This window comes from Gadus chalcogrammus, chromosome 9 (genome assembly GCF_026213295.1).
Source record: "Gadus chalcogrammus isolate NIFS_2021 chromosome 9, NIFS_Gcha_1.0, whole genome shotgun sequence".
In the NCBI taxonomy this organism is placed as follows: domain Eukaryota; kingdom Metazoa; phylum Chordata; class Actinopteri; order Gadiformes; family Gadidae; genus Gadus; species Gadus chalcogrammus.
Genome location: NC_079420.1, coordinates 24,560,757 through 24,581,577, shown reverse-complemented (window position 1 = coordinate 24,581,577; position 20,821 = coordinate 24,560,757). Strand labels below are relative to the sequence as shown.

Here is a 20,821-nt window from a genome sequence, read left to right as displayed (position 1 = left end):
TCTGCTCTGATCAGTGAATGGGTTTCCCAGCTTGCCTCTAACCAGAAGGACAACTCAATAGCCTGCTATGCTGCCCGGAATGGCCTGCTGGTGGAAGCCTGCACTCAGCAATGGTGTTTTTACCTTCACACACTTACGATTTGTGTTGTCGTAAGGTTGTAACTAAGTGAACTCATATGGAATAGAGCCCACATCTTGTCATTGTAATAATGATAGACACTTATATCAGAGCTGTTAGGTTGGTTGTCACACAGAGGGATGCGTGTGAAATCGATCCCCATCGCCCTGCTGCCAAACGGCAGGTTCACATGTTGATAAACCGCGAGCAGGTCCAGGGAATTCAGGCCTTGAAACACAAGCCAGCCAATGCGAGCTTAGCTAGGGGGTGACATGGGGGCTCGGAAAAATTGTGGAGTGTGTTTGTGTGTGTTTTCGCATGGCTGTGTGTGTCACACTTTTTTAAGCCAATATGGTGGAGTGATTGAATAAGCGTAAATTGGGAAAGGGTCAGGTGAACTGACTTCCTTCTTCTCCTCTCCTGGGAAACCTGGCCCTTAACCACACCTTTAAATTGCTAGGGTTTGATGTGAGGGTGTCCCTGGGCCAGAGAAAGCAGGTAAGCACCGGATCAGCCCCAGCTAGTGCAAGGCTAACACCTCACCACTAGGAAGAGACCAGAGCATTCACTTAAATTTTCGTACTTCAAAATGGAAATCATTAGGGATATTAACATTAAATGTTCTCAGAAGTTAGGAGTTGAGTGAGCAATTTGAGGAGGGGCAATGCGGATGTTCGTTACAAATGCTGACACCCGTCAGAAATGCGCACGCTGTATAGCGCATTTCTTACATGCTTTTCCTGCTATTTGATGATGGGAAAACCCATTAAACAATTAGCCTCACTTAAAGTAGAACAAATTACTGCACTTAACGCTCTTCTCTGCTGCAATTTTTTCGTCGCTCAGTGATGTGTCACCCGTTTCGTTGCTCTGATTGGTTGTAGGTCTATCCAATAGTGTCCAGAGGGATGTGGTCTGCGTCCCCTTGGTGAAACCCCTTGGAAATCGAAAATGAACGGAAAGGTTCGAGACGAACTGCAGTTTGCAGTTCGTCTCGCGATGCCATCCTATTTAACTAGGACTGTTTAATAACATAATAAAGACCACGAATCAGAAGAAAAAAATGCATTAGCTAAGCTATCGTGTACAGTTTTATTAAATGTTGATTGAGAATAAACGAGAGGAGAATCAAAGTGGAGAATAAACCAGACAGGAAAACTAGACCAGACAAGGGTGAGTGAGAGGTATGGTGTCACATTTATGGAGATGGTTAAAGACATGTCATTCTATGGCATAGTCCCATGAAACTTCTTGATGGGGTCACGTCTGTCACAATCTGTCCCTATTAGAGATGCGCGGTTGGCGGTTGCAGCCGCGGACTCCACGGCTAAACCGTGGATCGGGTGGATGACGCGACAAAAAATAACATTTTGGTTAAATTCGGGCCGGTGGCGGTTAAACCAATAAAAATAAAAATATAAATTCTTCCTTATATTCTTAGATCTTCCAGCGATCTGCTTAGCAACAGTGAATTATCAAATATAATTCACTGTTGCTAAGCAGATCTTAGCAACAGTGAATTATCAAATATAATTCACTGTTGCTAAGCAGATCGCTGTCAAGGAATGTGGATCTTTTTCTTTTGTGGTAACAAAATTTGTAAAATTGGTCAAAAAACGTTGGTGCGGATGGATGGCGGATGGATGAGACGTTTGTGATGCGGTTGCGGATGAAATAATAGCCCGTCCGCGCATCTCTAGACCCTATCACGACAATTACCATTATCTAATAGCTTATTCGCTAACGCTTTATATTAAGGTCTTTGAAATATGCCTATCGCTATTAAAACCCTTATATGCTTATTAGCATTAATTGGTGTTAATAAGACTATATATAAGTGTTATTAATAACATAATAAACATGTTTATTGTGAGATTATAAGACTTTTATAAGCAATTATAAGAAACTTTTTAACTATTTATTGATTGCTTAACACAATTAATAATAGTCTTATTAGTTACTTATAGTTGTTAATAAACGCATTACAAACCCATTTATTGAGTCTTACGCACATGTTGAGTGATTGTGAGTGATTTGTTTGGTGCCTCATATCAAATGCTTTAAAGGCTTTTATTTTGAAGGTTATGAAACCAGAAGTTCTGTTTAAGCGAGTGGTTGATGACTTGATGCTTATGCTTGACGAAGTGTTTGACGAACATTTGGAAAACATGGATAAGAGGAAAAGGTCAGAACTGGAGGACGACTCTTCTGGTAAGTTTAAGAATATAACGTCAAGTAACGTTAGCTGGTTCTAGCTAGCTAGCTGTTTGCTAGCGAACATTTTTGGCTTACATTACTTTTCTTCAGAGGCTATGGCGTGCTAATGTTGAGCTATCGTTTAGCTTATGCTATCATATGAAACTAGGTAAACAAAGGTATCTAATTCTAACGGTTGTGTCATGAATCCATGTCTAAATGGCTTAATTGCTTATTGTAACCTGTCTGCTAACTGTTTATTGTGGTCAATGTTCTTTGTGTTTCTTTATACATGTAACCCTCATAAAATTAGGGCTACTAACCTCAGGAGTAGTTAAAGTTATTGCCTAAAGAGGGCAGTATGCGTGCCGTTCAAGGGAACTTCCCACAAATAAGAAACCCCTTTGTCCTCCTAAGATTAGAATTGTTATTGCGCTTAGTATCCTGCAGATTGCGCTCCTACTCGCCTTGCTAACTAACAACTTTAGCTGGAGTAAAAAAGAGGAGATTGATTTTTACCGTTCAACATGAAAGCACACTCGCTCAGGCAGCTGTGCGCTCACCTAGCTCACCAATGTACACAAGACGCGTTGTTTGAGCATGTTGTGCCTGTTTTTCTTTAGGTCCCAGGCCATGTTAATTTGTTATACTGTAGACTCTAACGGTGAGACCATACTGCTCAGCACGCACGTGTGAGTCACTGCTCACGAGCGCAGCACATTGGGAGTTAGTTATTTATTTTACATTTTACATTCCACTCATTTTTGGCTGTAAATGTATTCTAAAACACTCAAAGGTTCTGCATTCAATTCACATATTGTTCAAAAAAGTTTAAAGTATATTTAAGGTATCAAAAACTAAGTTTAATAGGCTTTTTTTTGTTTTGCTTTTAATCTGCTGATTAAATCGTAATCGTAATTTTTCTCTTAAAATAATCGGCATCGGCACTCAAAAATCTATATCGGTCGGGCCCTAGTTCAAAGACTCAGTAATAGTGGAGTTCACATCAGGTGAGCCCATTTAATTTTTTAGTGCCTCTTTGCCATGCCAAAGGCCTACTAGTAAACCAGATGTAACCCACCCCATTCAACTTCTCTCCGAGGTGGCACACAAAAGCTCAAGCTTAACTGACTCCTACTTAGCTGAACTTAAAGGACAAAAAGGCAAGAATGACATTGCAAGCTCAGGATAGTTGCAAACACCAAAGGGAGGATTGGCTTAATGACTCTCAAAGGGAAAGGGCCACAAGTTATACGAGCTTAAGAAAGAGTCCTTATAGAAGGCTTTGTGAAAGCTAACATCGCCAGTTAGGGTGCAGTCATTGAACAGCCCAAAACACTTTTCCTTCCCGGAGGAATTCTTGTGGAGTGCTGCCTGGACACCTTGCCAAAACAACACCCTCATAAGCTACACGTCTGGGTTAGAAATTAAGCTGAACATGACAATGACATAACACTTAACTTGTCTGCCTCACACAGAGACACCAACAATATGTTATGCTGTGCTGTCACCACTCAGCCAGCAAGTGAACCCAAAGAGGCTGATATCACGTTTGTCTTTGCTGATTCTTCCCTAATTCAAGAGTGGAAAGATAGCGTAACACAGAGTCTTAAGGCTTATGCTGACGTCTTTGCCCAACATGACCTGGACTTCGGGCACGCGTCCAAGGTGAGACATCATATAAACCTGAAAGACGAGACACCCTTCAAGCAAAAGTCTAGACCAATACACCCAACGATTATGAAGCCATGAGGAAACAGTTGCAACACTAGTCGATGCACAAATTATCCGTGAATCAGAATCGCCGTACTCCTCTTGAATAGTCATTGCCGCAAGATAATAGAGACATACGTCTATGTGTGGATAAGCACACTTGAGGAGCATGAAGCCCGACTGCTAAAAGTTATTTAGCAGTTACGAGAATATGGCCTCAAGCTCTTCCCATCTAAATGTCGATTCTTCCAAAGCTCAGTACGCTACTTGGGCCACATTGTCTCAAGTAAAGGAGTTGAGACAGATCCTGAGAAGGTCAGTGCTCTCAGAACCTGGCCTAGACCTCAAACTCTGAAGAAACTCAAGTCATTCTTATGGTGCGGCCACACCAACCGCGTTACTCGCGTTGGACAACGCGAGTACCGCGCCTAACCTGACGCTTGACCAGTGTGTGGTGGTTCAACGCTCCAACGCGTCAACGCGCCAACGCAGCTAGATGAGTCCATTGTCCATGCAAGTGAACGGAGCGTTCCCTCTTCGTCATAACTATCAAACCAAACATCCTTCACATTCACTGAGCGAACATTATGAAAGTAAAATGCACATTTCTCGCTAGAAATGTTTCCATAAACGCATTTAATGGCGTAACTATGTTACTATTTCCACCCAGAAGAAAAAAGAAAGATGTCGGCCGTATGCTTCTGTGCAAGCTCACTACTCTCTGCCAGTGACGTCGGGTCAAGCTCCACGCTGATTGGCTACCGCGGCTAAGCGTCACGCGTTGGAGCGTTGAAAGTTCAATTTTCTGAACTCCGGGCGTTGGTGCGTTGGGCGCGTTACTGCGTTTACGTGCGTAATTACGTGCAACTGCCGCGCCTAACGCCCCCAACGCAACGCTTCAACGCTTCAACGCGTGTACCACGCCTAGACCAATGGTTCCCTATGCAAAAATGCCGATTTTCAACGCCCCTAACGCGAGCAACGCGGTTGGTGTGGCCGTACCATTAGACTTTGCAGGCTACTTTCACCTTTTTGTAAATTACTACCAAAACATCGTCAAGCATCTGAACGACAAACAACTCACAAAGGGCTATCCAACGTACAAGAAGGACAAAAATAGCAAGTCTTACCCTGGAGTTTACTTCAACATCAAAGAACCCTTTCCGGATTGATGGACGCCTGCATGCCAAAGAGCTTTTGAAACAGTCATTGAATAACTCACCTCTGCACCTGTACTTGGATTTAAAATGTGAATCATTGCTTATGCCAGCAGAGGGCTCTCACCTAGTGAGAAGCGATATCCAGCCAACAAGTTGGAATTCCTCATATTAAAGTGGTAAATCGATGAAATGTTTCACGATTATTTATACGGAAACACATTCGCCATAACGGACAACAATCCGTTGACCTAAAAACTGAAGTAACCTAAACAGGATGCAGCCAGGTACCGCTGGTTGGCAGCACACTCCACTTTCAATTTTAACATCAGATACAGCTCTGGGAAGTGCAACCAGGACGCTGGTGGCCTTTCCAGACGGCCTCATGATGGTCTTTGTTACGGCCACTGATGTTTTTTGCTGCATTCATGTTTCTCTCTGTTATGTGCAGGTGCCAGTCGTTAACAATTCATCATCCCGCCTCTACCAACCAGCTTCCACCAATCACCTCATCAGTTTCCAGCAAGGGGAGGTCTGCCACACACATAAAAGCCAGTTTTTACTTGTCTCTCTCTCTCTCAGTCTTTTTGGTCCCGTTTGTGGCTGGTGGACAGGTTTTGCAGTGGTATTGTTAGAGCATTTGATTATATATTTATACACGTACCTAAATTATATATACACAACCCGGTATCACGTGATTGCGTGCTCCTGCGCACGAACGTTAATCTATTGAAGCGTGTTCCCGAGCACGATAGTCCGACTTTTTGCGTGTTACACAAAACGAAATGTAAACCAATGCATTCTGAATGGGAGTGTTCTAAGACAATTAACGTGCTCCACAAAACGGTACGAGAGAGAGAGAAAGAGAGAGCGGGAGGGACAGAGAGAGAGAGAGAGAGAGCGAGAGAGAGGCTTCAGAAAGGGTGTGCGCAGATAGTACAGTGCACCCTAGTTATGTTTATGCCAAAACCAATATATATAATTAGGCTGTGGAAATTGCAATAAGTTAAGAACACAACTTAGCACGTTGAGCACACAGCCGTGTGACTCGTTTATTTTGTAAAAAAGAAAACCGGAAAACAAAGCGTGCTGAAGGTAAACAAATCCAGCATGGTCTGTGACGTCATGAGACGCACGTAATCCTTAGGGACCGCGATCCCTGAACCACCAAGAACGTAAATGACATGCAGTAAACAACAACACAATTGAAAGAACAACACATAACGAAATACTGTAGGTGAATTATGTTACGGTCACTACAAGGCTATAATTATATTATTTAGCGTGTAATGAGACAATCTATAGCCAAATTGTCGAAGATGCCCGAGAATCTTCGGGGATATCAGCATGGGAAATCGGCGAATCAGACCCATGAAGGGGCAGCTCACGTGCTTCCTGCGTTTGTGTTATTAAACTGTTACTTTATGTAACTTTTAATGATATCATCTTGTTAGAAACACGTATATCTGAGAGCCAACCCAGTCGCCAAAAGCATACGTTGACAGTGTGCTTTTTGTGAACACTGGATTACGTCGCATTTCAACATAAAATAGCGTGTTATACACACACACACACGCACGCACACGCACAGACACACACACACAAGCACACACAAGCACACACACGCACGCACAGACACACAGACACAGACACACACACACACACACACGCACACACGCACACGGTGCATTTCGCTGCTAAAACAACAACAAAAAAATATTCCCTCAAATATTATTACTTTCAAAACGTTGGCCAAAATGGCCAATAATATAATTTTTTATTTGGGATGCTTCTAGGACATTTTGGGTGGATTTTGAACGGTATGTGGGGGGCACGTTTTTTGCAGGACCTGGCAACCCTGCGCTGTTGCCCGAGATCTGGATCCACCCCGGCGTGGTGCCGTCTCCTTTTGACCTTTTGACCCCAGACTTCTGGGGGAATAGCTGAATCAATTCATTAGTCAATCAGAAGCATGTAAATATCTTCCCGGTGGTGTAAGAGGACGAACAAGGTGTCCTTCAACATCTACGCTTCCAGGAGATTGCAACGGTGCCACACATGAGCATATTCGAACATGTTTAATGGTAGTAATTAGCTGTCGAAATTGGAGGCCTTAATCAATACTGAGCAGCTATTGATTTGCTTCCCGATAAAGATTTGTCACAAATGACATGTTATTTAGCAGTGGCGGCGCCAGAAATAATTTGTTGCAGTTGCTTAACAGTTGCTGTATGAATTCAAGAGGTTGCTGGTCAAAAAAAAAAACCTTGATCAAAACACCTGAATTTGGCAGAGACACGGCCGGGAAGACATTTTCGGCACGGGTTGGGGTGGTTGCGGTCCCGTACGAGGCAAGTTTACAGTACAGTAACAACACAGACTAATCGCACCACTGTGATTGAGTGTGATCGTATCATTTGACAGTTCAACGTGCGCTATCTTTCTCCCTCTCCCTCACACACGCACAGACATAAAGACGTAAAGACATAGAACAATATAGAGGAAGATCTTTAAGAAGGCCAACATGAAAATAGCCCAGCGGCATGTACACATTCACTGCTAGTCCAGGTGGCACTGCGGCCACACGATAACAAACAACATAGTTCAATCAACAGCCCGTCAGCAGTCCCCCAACTACAAGGTTAGCTGTCCTGTCAATAGTGGTGAATTGCACATCTCAGACCCACCGTCGCCACGGTACATTCCAAAGCATTCACATTAGTTGCGCGATACGTCTCAAATGTAGGCCTATGTGGAACATTAATACAATAGTTGCTATTATTGTTGATACTATTATACTTCATAATACTTCTATTAAGGGCGGATCATACCAGGCTACGATAAACCCATCCTTTGGCATGAGCCAAACCTATAATCTAGTTCTACTTCAAAACAAAATCACATGGGCCCCAAGTCAATATGCTGCGACGGGCAAACTTAATAACCAAACGCCCTACCTTAAATCGATGTCTTGATCACAGGACTTCTTGCAATATTCCACTTTAATCCATACGGTTTAACACACCAACATTGCTAGCAAGCATGTGATAACATTGTATTGCTAATTCAGAACTGTGTAGGCTACAATATTTTCTTCCGTTTCTTGACCTCAGCATAACCCCCCTCCGAACAACTGCCAAGTCCAACACAAGTCTGGCTATTAACGAGCCCATCCTCAGCCTCGCCATCGCGAGTCGTGTTTGAACTTGATTTCTTTCGAAATAGTAAAAACTTGTCCATATTTTTTAAGCGCCAACGAGCCGGCAACGAACATCTCTGACTGATAATCTCGCCGCGAGATGTCCGCATATTTGAAATGTTATTTATTTTTCGTATGACTATGCTATTAATGAAATTATTGTTTCATGTACATTAAATAATAATTAATTAATATTGTACATATTGCTTGGGATAGTTTGTGTTAATTGTGTGAATGTGTTTTTTTTTAATCTGTTCATGTCACTTACAGAGTGTGCGCATGCCCAACGCTCGGGAACTGGGCACGGTGAGGGGGAGGGGAGGAGAGGAGAGTCCCAGGCTGACTCGTGTTCATTTGAACGACAGTCCAGTCACGGCCCTGAAATGTTGACGCTACTCACTGATTATGCACTTAATCTGGTGATTCATATGACAGGAATGGTCGGTATGGTGACGGGTACCGCATTCGGCCATAGGTTTAGTTGAACTTATTTAATACCATTTTACGGAAAATGGCATTATTTCAAATATGTTGTTTGAGTTTGACAAAAAATCAGGGGTTGCTCTGGGGTTTCTGAGTAATTGCTTGGAGTTGCTATAGCAACGGCAAGCAACCGTTTGGCGCCGCCCCTGTTATTTAGCATCTACACGTTGAGCTGAGTCCAATGACACCAAGAACGACACTCTAGCTAATGGTAACATGTATTTTACATGGTACACCTAGGTCTAGGACATGATCTCGGTGTAGCAAGAGGCCGAGCTTGATCTCATTGGACTCAGCTTAACGTGTAGATGCTAATTAACATGTAATTTGTCAAAAATCTCCATCGGGAAGCAAATCTATAGCTGGTCATTATTGATAAAGGCCTCCAAAATCGACAGCTAATTACTACTAATTAATTATGTGTGGCGCTGTTGCAATCGTCTCGAAACGTAGATGTCAAAGGACACCTTGTTTGCTCTGTTGCACCACCGGGAAGATATTTTCATACTTCTAATGGATTGATTCATATTTTAAGGTTCTCGGAGTGAGACTTTAAGTGGCTGCAGCAGAAGTGTTGAGACGAAAGATGATATCAAGAGATTTATAGAATATTCCCATTCACATTATGATTCTTCGTCGTAACATCCGACCAAACATCCTTTACATTCACAGAGCGAAGATTATGAAAGTCCAGGCTCAGCAAGTGCTCCATCTCGTTGCACCTGCACCCAGCGGCTCGCTTGCAAGATTTTGGCCTGAAGTTCTTCCCAGACCTACACCCTAGCCATCCAACATGCATATCTGAGAATCAGGCCTCTCTTTAATAATGACAAAAAGTTATGAGAGAAACACACATTAACTTTTTGTTATTTCATAAGCGGCGTGGTGCCGGCTCCTTTTGACCTTTTGACCCCCGACTTCAAAAACGTGGCCACAGGCCAGCTGTGTCTACACACCTTTAGCCACAAATGTACACCTCCATCCCACAAAAAATGGGGACTAGAAACTAACCTCTGTCTTATGTACATTTACTGTACTGTTGGAGGTCACGCCCCTTTTGCCGACCTTTTCGAGATAGCTAGGGATGCTAAAATGTTTACACACATTTCCCGGGGCCCCGTGTACGACATATCCGAGATTTGGAGTTCTAGCCCTTAGAGAAAAAAAGTTTTCCCAAATGGAGTGTCATTTGGACAAAGCCCCTCAGAAGTGTAGCCTGCAAGACCTAATGGTTCAGAATGTTGTGGAAAAACAGTTTTTGAGATAGGAAGGTCCTACCGCCCTGAAATTTTAATACCTTATTCTAGGGCCTAACTGGGACCTCCGCACCGAAACTTGGCCCGGTCGGACCCCGAGGGCAGGAAGGGGGGGCCCTTCCTGCCCGAGACTTGGCCCGGTCAGACCCCGAGGGCAGGCCCCCCCTTCCTGCCCTCGGGGTCCGACTGGGCCAAGTTTCGGTGCGGAGGTCCCAGTTAGGCCCTAGAATAAGGTATTAAAATTTCAAAGTTGAATGAGAATAATAATAATACTTCTGCCATAGTATTTATTTAAGGGGGGGGGGGGCATACAAGTCTTTTGGTAATTCGTAGTGTTGATCAGCAGAGAAATAAATTGTCCGCAAAGACGGTGACGTCGCTTAGCAACGGAAGACGCTGGGGGAGACAAGTCACCGGACTACTACCCATGCAAGTGAACGGAGCGTTCCACGGCATTGAGAAGACCCGTGTAATAAAGGCCTATAATATTTCTGTTTATGGCATAGATTTCTCCTCAGATTAGGCCAATAAACCAATGATAGTATAAAAATAAAAACGCTCGATCAAAGGACCGGCCCGAGGATAGTGGTGGGAAATATCGACCCGACCCGGCCCGCGTCGGGCTCGGGCTCGGGCAGAGAATCTAAACACTGACTGGAACTACTTAGCAGGTGTCTGTAGGCCTATATCAGGAGTTAATGCACGCCCTGCAGCCAATCAGAATCAGAGTATTCCCCCAGACCGTGGTCTAAACAATATTATTCACGAGTTATAAACAACCCCTACACATCAATATTAATGATAACCCTGTGGAAATTGCCATAAGTGAGAGATACAATTTCGCAAGTTGAGCACACAGTTGTGTGACTCGTTTATTTAGTAAGAGAGAAACAGGAAATCAAAACGCGAAAGGTAAACAAATCCCGCATGGGCTCTGACGTCATGAGACGCTCGTAATCCTTAAAAGGGACAGCGATCCCTGAACCACCAAGATAGTAAACGACATGCCTGACACAATTGAAAGAACAACACTTAACAAAATACTGTAGGTGAATTATGTTACACTCACTACAACCCATTAAATACGGTATGATTTCTAGATGTCATGGCAGCGTCCGCTTGCGACTCTGGACTTGCGAGGCATCGACGCGGACTTTCATTCACATAGCCAAAAACAAGAGAATAGATGGCTAGATAAAATAAACATCACTACATACAATTCTTAAAAGAACAGATGAAGCAGCTACCCTTTTTTCCTTTGCGGTTTGCCTACAGAGCAGCGCACCTGCATTTAATATATCCATGAATTGTCACAATTTCTCAGAATCAAAGGTGAAAGTAGAAACGGGCGGCCAAAAGCTGTCATATTGTTAGTTATCACAGACAATTTTAAGTAGAAACGGGTGGCCAAAAGCTGTCATTTGTTAGTTATCACAGACAATTTTCAACAATGAATGATCTGTACGGAGCTCCTTAAGGGACATTAGGGAGAACGCTCCCGGACGGAACCTTAGTTTGGAAGTCGTTCTTAGTTTCACGACAAATACTTCTAATTGAAATACAACATTTAGAAAATACGTGTCCCTGATCACGTTTCAATAGATTAAATTACGTGACAGTGTCACGTATTTTTTCGTGAGACCAGTGTGCATGGATTGAATTGCGTGTGTCTCACGCCGAATGCATGAGACTTGAGAGACCTGTACTTACGTGACACAAACCAGCACCGCAAACGTTCTCACCCGCTTGAGATGACGTCTTTCTTTATAGGTTCATGGGTCTGATGCGCCGATTTCCCATGCTGATATTTCCGGAGATTCTCGGGCATCTTCGACAATTTGGCTATAGATTGTCTCATTACACGCTAAATAATAGAATTATAGCCTAATTATATATATAGCCTATATATATATATATATAGGCAATATATATAATTAGGCAATATATATATATATATATATAGCATTTGTGGTTTTGGCATAAACATAACTAGGGTTCACTGTACTATCTGCGCACACCCTTTCTGAAGCCTCTCTCTCGCTCTCTCTCTGTCCCTCCCTCTCTCTCTTTCTCTCCCTCTCGTACCGTTTTGTGGAGCACCTTCATTGTCTGACAACACTCCCATTCAGAAAGCATTGGTTTACATTTCGTTCTGTGTAGCACGCAAAAAGTCGGACTATCGTACTCTGGAACACGCTTCAATAGATTAACGTTTGTGCGCATGAGCACGCAATCGCGTGATACTGGGTTGGTTCAGGTGTTACAGGTGTCTCTCCTGCTTGTATGTCAGTTAAAATGCTTTTAGTTGTCCATCCCCTTTGTAATAGGGTGGTTGTCAGCATTTGGTTTTATGCGTCAGTTTATGTTTGTTAAAGTTTACATCAGTGTTAAGTGCAGTTAAAGTGCATTACTGTTAATATTTCATACCTTAGCTTTCACATATCATTCATAGGCTATATATACATATGTATTCATTTCACTGCACTTTACTGTTTTTTGCACTGTGGTTAGACTGAATTGCATTGCAATGACAATAAAGTAATGAATCTCATAACATTTTCATTATTAGTCTATATTAGTCTCATGTATAGCACACCAAGCATCTGTTTTTTTATTAAAATGTAACATGCAGTCGTCACATATACTTCTCTTCTCTCTTCAGATGCACTTTAAAATATTTCAGTACCACCCCCAGTGACACAGCATCAGGTGCGGCTGTCCCGTCTACCTCTGCACAGCCCTAATACATTATTTTTTTTTTTTTACACCTCAGTTGAGTGCTTGTTTAATCTCTGGTTAGAACCAAACTAGATAAACCATACTACATTTAATTGTATTTACAATAATTTGAATCTGAACTCTATCTATTATTTTGCTTATGAATGCCTTTAGTAAACATCATGCATTTCTTTGCAGTATTTTGTGCATACCTTATTGTATGAGTGATTCATTGTCACTTGTTTTGCAAGACTTTTTTTACTGCAAAGTGTTTAATTATTAAAATTTCTAACGTCTGCAGTATTTTGTGCATACCATATTGTATTTATGATTCATTGGTTGTTACTTGGTTTGTAATACGTTTCGTGTGTGTAATTTTCTATCTAAAATCAAAGAGTCTCAAAGACAAAGCTTTGTAGCTTCTCTGAGTTTCTGAACATTGGTAGTCGAATTTACTGTGCGATCCAAAGGGGTAGGGGGCGCCAGCAAAAATCTTGCCTAGGGCGCCAAATTGGTCAGGGCCAGCCCTCACACCACTGTCTTATGTCCCTCAACATGAAGGGCCAGTAGCAGGATTGCTTGGCTTTCTCCCACACATGTTCAGCGGAAAAGTGTGCAGCAGCCGGCCCCCCAACTGTTGAAGGATCTCCGGCACCATGGCTGCAGGAACAACAGCCTGAATTTGCTTTTCTCCCGTGGTTTCAGGCAACGCCGTGCGGCACAGCAGCCCCTCCATCACCGACAGACGGTGAAACTCAGTCCATAACTTCCTCAAGCTGGCAGAGGAACCCCCGGGGAGTCTACGAGGCCGCCGCACCCTGCCCTGCTCCAACCAAGTCAACGCAGCACTAATGTCAGGGTCTTCACGCTGTGCTGACCGCAATTCAGCTCCACCACCACTGAGTGAATAGACAGGAACTGGCTCTGTTTGTGCCCCCTCTGCAGGCGGAGAGTGGTCAGACACCTCCACTGAGGCCACGGTGTAAAGCCCTGCTGAAGGAGCATCTGGCTCGACAAAGTCTGGAGACACGGGTCGGCGGGACAGAGCGTCCGCATTTTTGTGGCGGGCGCCATCCTTGTGGACCATGACCCAGTCAAACGGGTCCAACTCCAGCACCCACCTACACCTCCGTCCAGTAGGGGTCATTATCAATGTTACCTTTATTTATCACCTTCTCACATTTCACAACCCTCCTCATCCTGCGCTAGCACTGCCCCAACAGAGTCTTTAGAGGCGTCGGTGTACATCTTGAAAGGAAGTGCAAAGTTAGGTAGCGTAACTACCGGAGAGGATGTAAGCACTTGCCTGAGGAAGGTGAACGCCGCCTCACTCAAAGGGCTTCCCCTTAAGGCCAAGAGAGTCTAGCTGCAGACATCCACCCACACGCTCCAGACATCCACCCACACGCACTTCCGCTGCAGACAGAAACATCCACCCACACGCCGGAAATCGGATAATAAAAATTAAAAATCGGAAAATAAAATAAAAATCGGGCGTTACGTAATGTGTTTACATAAATGAACGGGCGTTAAGTAATGTGTTTACATAAATGAACGAAATAAATTAAGTTATAAAATCGGATAAACGCTTCCGGTTTTGGACAGAAGACCTGACACTCGCTGTTGACTTTAAGCTGGAGCTTATGGCTCTTCTCTTTCTGTAAATACACACACCTTATTCAGAATTCCCTCTGTGTTATACTGCAATCATCTCAATTTAATATTTGATAGGACACAAACTGATACTCGTATTGTAAAGCTGAAGGGCATCAGAGATTGAGGCTAATAATTATTTTAAATACTATGTATGAGTGGACAGGAATAGTCAGAACAATTCCCCTTTAGCTTCACCTTTTCTGACATATTCATATTAGGTCTAGCTATGTTACATTCTGTTGTCTTAATATCATAAGGTTTGACTGCATTCCAACATAATTTATCATATGTTATTAGCACTTTTGCATTCCTAAATTCTTACTCTGAACCATCATTCATTTAATATCTGGCTCTAATTGTCTATAATATTGTCTTACCTTGTGCTGCTGGACCACCTTATTTGCCCATATTTAAATACGACAAACTCAAGTCTGTGTTTTAACTTAGCTCTGTGTGTTACCAAAGTGAATAAGTAAAGTCATACAAAAAATCTATACATTGTAAACGTTATAACACTTTATTAAGAACACTCAACAGATAACTGAACTCACACACACACACACACACACACACACACACACACACACACACACACACACACACACACACACACACACACACACACACACACACACACACACACACACACACACACACACAGCAATGTCACTGGCTGTCCACCCAGCGACCCAGAAACATGGCGTTGACCCGAAGATCCTCCTCAGCTGCCATGTTAAGGAAGACCTCCATGTCTTCCTGAAAATCAAATGTGAAGAGCAGGGGATACTTTTCTTCTTCATCAGTTGAAGAACGTATCCTTTCCAGGAGCTCCTGCTGTTCTTTTGCGTCCATATTCGGAAATGCGGGCTCGACCACCTTCCCCCTGAGCAAACCTGCATTCTGACGCAGCCAGGCAAAATGAAATGCCACCAAGTTGGAATCATTTTATATTCAATTATATTATTTTTGCAACCAGTTAGTTACTTAAACTAAGACTTGGAACTGTAAGGTTCTACACCCCGGACTGCAGACAAGCTTATCCAGATAATAACACATCAAATTAGACAACAACGGCACTGTGGTGGGAAACATAACTGGAGGGGGTAAGTCTGTCTACAGAGAGGAGGACCTGAAACTGTTGAACACTGAGTGAGTTGAACACCAGAATAATTTTGTCCTCTTTAAATACTTAAAATAATGAAAGACCATCACACCTAGGAGGATGGCACATTCTTTACAAAAGATTATTGTCATGACTGAATGGTGGAATATTCAGGGAAATTATCATTGATCTTTGTGTCTAAGATCAATGCAGGCAAAAGATAGAGGAAAATAAGTCACTGACTTATAAAAGTAACCAGACAAACATTCATAAATATTGTCTACGGACATATACACATACATTCTTTCTACACGCATACATATATCACCTTTAAATGTAATGGAATGTTTTATGTGGGATTCCAGGTGGCACTGAAGCTTCGTGTTTACGGTTGGTTTAAAAGTTGGGCATAGGGGGCAGTGGAAAAGTGTGCAGCAAGTTGTGCAGCATTTGACTTCTGGCTTTGAATCATCCCTAAAAATCGAGTGATGCATCTACAAAAGACAGAAAAAAAATGTTACAATTGATGTTACAAAAAAAATTAAGATCAAAGACGATAAATTCTCACAGCACAGCAAACTATTTAAAGGCCGTAATTCAGTAGTGGTTGTAGTCTAGACGAAAAAGGCTGAAATAGAAAAACTTAACATTTATTAGGGGTGTGCAGCAATTATTGTCCCTTCAGAGCATCAACTTTAACTATTATTGGCATATAAGTAATGATGAGATATATTTCTACCTCATACTGTACTTTACATCTGTTTCTCTCTGTCATTATATGTTTTATGAACTGTCTGAGCCCCAGCACCCTATTGACTGGGGGACATTGAACATTTAGAATCTGAGACAGGATAGTAGGCTATTACATAACAGTAATTCATTAACTTAAGCCGTTTTATTAAATTTTTCCTCTTTTACCCCTGATAACTGAACTAAGTGCTATCTATGATCTCTTAGTTATAAACAGATTGTATGAACTAAACAGGCAGATCGAATATTGAACGATCGATTTTGTCTATTGAATGATATCACACTTCTCAGCCACCGCTGCGGAGATGAACAGCTGATAGGTGCAACTCTAGTTAAAGAGAAACGAGCTGCGCCAATTCAATTCGTGGTAATTATTTTATTACAACTTAACTCTGTTTTGGACTACAGATGACTGTCAAAAGTCCAAATCTTAAAATCGTTTATGCTCCCAACACATCTGCAAATCTCTAAAATCGTTTAATAAGACCGACTATAGGCTACACAACGTTTACAAAAAACATTTGCCTATCTTGCAAAAATGACACCTAGCTAGCGTTTGCCACCGTCAGTGTGGAATAAAACAACAAATGCTTCATATTGGTGTAACGTTCTGTTATTTGTTTGATGAAAAAATCTAAACTTAATGAAACTAATAGATCGGTAAAGTAATGCAAGTCTCGTGCATTTATAATTGTATCGCTGTGTTTTGAATAGTCACCTACCATAACCTCCAAGTGCAGCTGAGCCGAACGTCACATATGCGTGCAGTGAGTCCCGTTGTTACACCGAATTCTGCGACCCACCGAAAAGTGTGACCCGAGGGGGCGCTGTTGAATAATGTGCAACTCGCGCTCCAGACATCCACCAGCACGCAATTTCCGGCGTGTGGGTGGATGTTTTTGTCTGCAGCAGAAGTGCGTGTGGGTGGATGTCTGGAGCGTGTGGGTGGATGTCTGCAGCCAGACCCCTCTCCTTAAGGCAACTCAGGAGGGACACACCTCCTTTTCCAGACTAAACACAGAACAGTCTGTTACAGTAAACTATTAACCACATGGTAACATGTCAGGGTTATACGGAGCCCCCCTGGGGTCACATGGAAGATTAAATACCTTGATGCGTAAATCTGTACGAACAGTTTTGTTAATTTTTTTCTACACAGCAGGGATGCCCCGTGAGCATTGTGACGGCGAACACCAATACAGTATGACTGAATAGGGTTTATCTTTTCTCATTTGACTGTACTACTACTGTTGGGTTGGCTTTACAATCATGTTCAAGCCTTCTCGTTTGCTTTAGTCGATTTGCAGCATGACATGAAGCAACTCCAACCGCTCATTTACAGGCGCGGTGAAATTGGTTTTAGATACGACATTCATCTATTTTCCGGGGTTGTATCTGTAATAGCGTCAGGAAAACTGACCAACCAATTTCCTCCAGGATGGTATTATTTTGGACACAAAACTAAGACTGACATTTCACAGGCTTGATCAACTCACCAAAATCAGCGAGTCGGGCGAAAGGTCAAAGAAACCGCAAACATACTTCCTGCAGCGGAGTGCTTAGGGACCGTCGCAAAAGTGCAACGTCTTATTTTTTCAATTCTTAATAACTCACTGGAAATTCATCCTATCAACACCAAACCACTATTGATGTGTTCATGAACTAATACTACTACTGGAGCTCCCACAACCCTTTATTTTCTAGAGTGTGTTGTCTGTTTTAAAGAAACCCACAACCCTTTGTTTTTTAGAAAAAACTTCAACACACAAAAATTCAAAGGCATAGCCTACGTAATCATTGCGTATAGTTTGGCCAATTCATATTCAAGGCTTGTATTTTGTAATAGATTGTTTTTATAGATATCAACACCAAACCACTTCGGAGCCCTGTTTCAGGTAGCTGGTTTTGAGGCAACCCCGAGTTTGTTCGCTCTGAGTTAGTGGAAACTCTGGGTTTTCCGTTTCAGGTAGCAGGTTCAGCGCAACCGAGAGTTAGTTGCTGCGGCAACATACGCCGTGGACCTAACCTGAGGCCTGTTTCAGGTAGCTGGTTTAACATACTCTGAGTTTAATCCTGCGCTCTGAGTTGGTTGACTCAGAGTTCAGGGTTGAAAAGCAACTCTGGGTTTTCGGTTTCAGAACAGGTGATCAGCGTTGGTTTAATCAACTCTGAGTATGTTCACTCTGGGTTGAGGGCGTGCCTGTTGACTATAAAGAGCCATCATCAATGGATCTCTGATAACATGATCAAACATGGACCAAAAGCGTAGATCCACTTACTTTTCCCCCACGGAATTGGAAATTCGAATGAACGCGTATGCTGAACAGTTACCCATTTTAACAAAAAAAAGCAATTCCGCCGCGGCAGCGAGAGAGCGAGAGAGAGCTTGGCAGTAAATAGCTGAACAAGTCAATGCGTGGGTAAAATAAATTAGTAAAATAAAATAAGAGGAAAGTTTAATATCTTCCACTTATTCAATATGTAAATTGTGTGTGTGTGTGTGTGTGTGTGTGTGTGTGTGTGTGTGTGTGTGTGTGTGTGTGTGTGTGTGTGTGTGTGTGTGTGTGTGTGTGTGTGCGTGCGTGCGTGCGTGCGTGCGTGCGTGCGTGCGTGCGTGTGTCAATTTACGCAACCCCGAGTTGCCCCACGAGGACTTGGCAGCAAATGAAGATGAAGTACAAAAATATAGTTTAAACAGGTAAACTAATGTTTAATTGAAATCAAATCAATTGTGCTGTTTTGCCTGCTCTACCTAATTTAACAGCTATATTCAACATGTGATGGGCCTATATTTAAGCAGTAAATGTAAGTATTTCCCAGCCACCCCAACACAGCCAATATTTAATAGGATTTAGATATATTAGAAGGCTACACCTAGGCAAAATCTTCCCGAACCCTTAACTCGGTTCAACGCTTCCAACGCGTCAACGTATGGAGTCAGAACAGTCTCATTATTAATGAATGCACACAGAAGGATTCACAAATGTATTTTGTGATTTATACATAAATTACTCTCTTCTCACAAATACATTTCAATGCACACACAAATGGATATCGGCATGTATAAATGTAAAATAAATCCATAAACAAAAATAAGTTTCACAAACATATTTCTGATCCACACACAAATATGTCTTGTTTTAAATAAAGGTAATATAAATCAATAAATATATTAATTTAAAAAAGATTTGCAATTTTCATCAAAAATGTATTTGGATGTTGTTACATTTATGTACAAACTGTTAAACTTGAATTTACAAGACGCTTTTCTTTTGTGAGCTTGTTTGCATTTGTGTGTGAAACTGTCTGCATTTATGTGTGGATTTTTGAGACTCTCCTGACGTCGCTAGATTCACAAATGCATTTTTTTCAACAAGGAACTCTCTGTAGCCAATCAGATGCCTCCCTCGTTTTCAGCCAATCACATGGCTGCAGTTCCGACCTCTGAGTCCAGCCTCCGAGCCTCCCGGTTCTCTGTCAAATGTCTACTCTATCGGAAAGAACATGGTTTTTTGAATGATCGTACATAACAATCTCTAGGTGGTGAAGAAGTAAATGCTGCGTCACGACACTTTTTCCATCTAATTTCGACTGGGTTTTGGGATTATCGGTGCCGTTAAAGTAGTAAACGGCACCGACGTAAAAACCCAGTCACAGCAGTCATGTGGTTGACTGAAAACGAGGGAGGCATCTGATTGGCTACAGAGACTTCCTTGTTGAAAAAAATGCATTTGTGAATCTAGCGACGTCAGGAGAGTCTCAAAAATCCACACATAAATGCAGACAGTTTCACACACAAATGCAAACAAGCTCACAAATGAAAAGCGTCTTGTAAATTCAAGTTTAACAGTTTGTACATAAATTTGATGAAAATTGCAAATCATTTTTAAATTAATATATTTATGGATTTACATTACCTTTATTTAAAACAAGACATATTTGTGTGTGGATCAGAAATATGTTTGTGAAACTTATTTTTGTTTATGGATTTATTTTACATTTATACATGCCGATATCCATTTGTGTGTGCATTGAAATGTATTTGTGAGAAGAGAGTAATTTATGTATAAATCACAAAATACATTTGTGAATCCTTCTCTGTGCATTCATTAATAATGAGACAGTTCTGACTCCATATCAACGCAGCTAGATGAGTCCATGTCCAATGTCCATGCAAGTGAACAGAGCGTTCCCTCTTCGTCATAACTATCAAACCAAACAGCCTTCACATTCACCGAGCGAACATTATGAAAGTAAAATGCACATTTCTCGCTAAAAATGTTTCCATAAACGCATTTAATGGCGTAACTATGTTACTATTTCCACCCAGAATAAAGATAGTTGTCGGCCGTGGCTGCGCTGGAGTCCGAGGTAGGAACCCCAAACGCTGCCGTGTTTGGGTGATGGAGTTTAGATCGGATTAGATTAAATAATCTCTGATATAAATAACAATAATCGGTTTAAATAACTTCA

The 20,821-nt window shown here is 42.1% G+C and overlaps 2 long non-coding RNA genes across 2 annotated transcripts; one reads left to right on the top strand and one right to left on the bottom strand.

Annotated features, from left to right (window-relative positions):
* The first annotated feature begins 2,135 nt into the window (after window positions 1–2,135).
* Window positions 2,136–13,687, top strand: LOC130389174 (uncharacterized). The gene is made up of 4 exons (XR_008896500.1): window positions 2,136–2,329; window positions 5,636–5,716; window positions 12,785–12,831; window positions 13,546–13,687. It is a non-coding gene; the product is annotated as an uncharacterized LOC130389174 (long non-coding RNA).
* Window positions 13,688–14,740: 1,053 nt separating this feature from the next.
* Window positions 14,741–17,201, bottom strand: LOC130389175 (uncharacterized). Its single transcript, XR_008896501.1, has 3 exons — window positions 17,071–17,201; window positions 15,927–16,092; window positions 14,741–15,396 (listed from the first exon to the last, which is right to left on the bottom strand). It is a non-coding gene; the product is annotated as an uncharacterized LOC130389175 (long non-coding RNA).
* Between the last annotated feature and the right edge of the window lie 3,620 nt (window positions 17,202–20,821).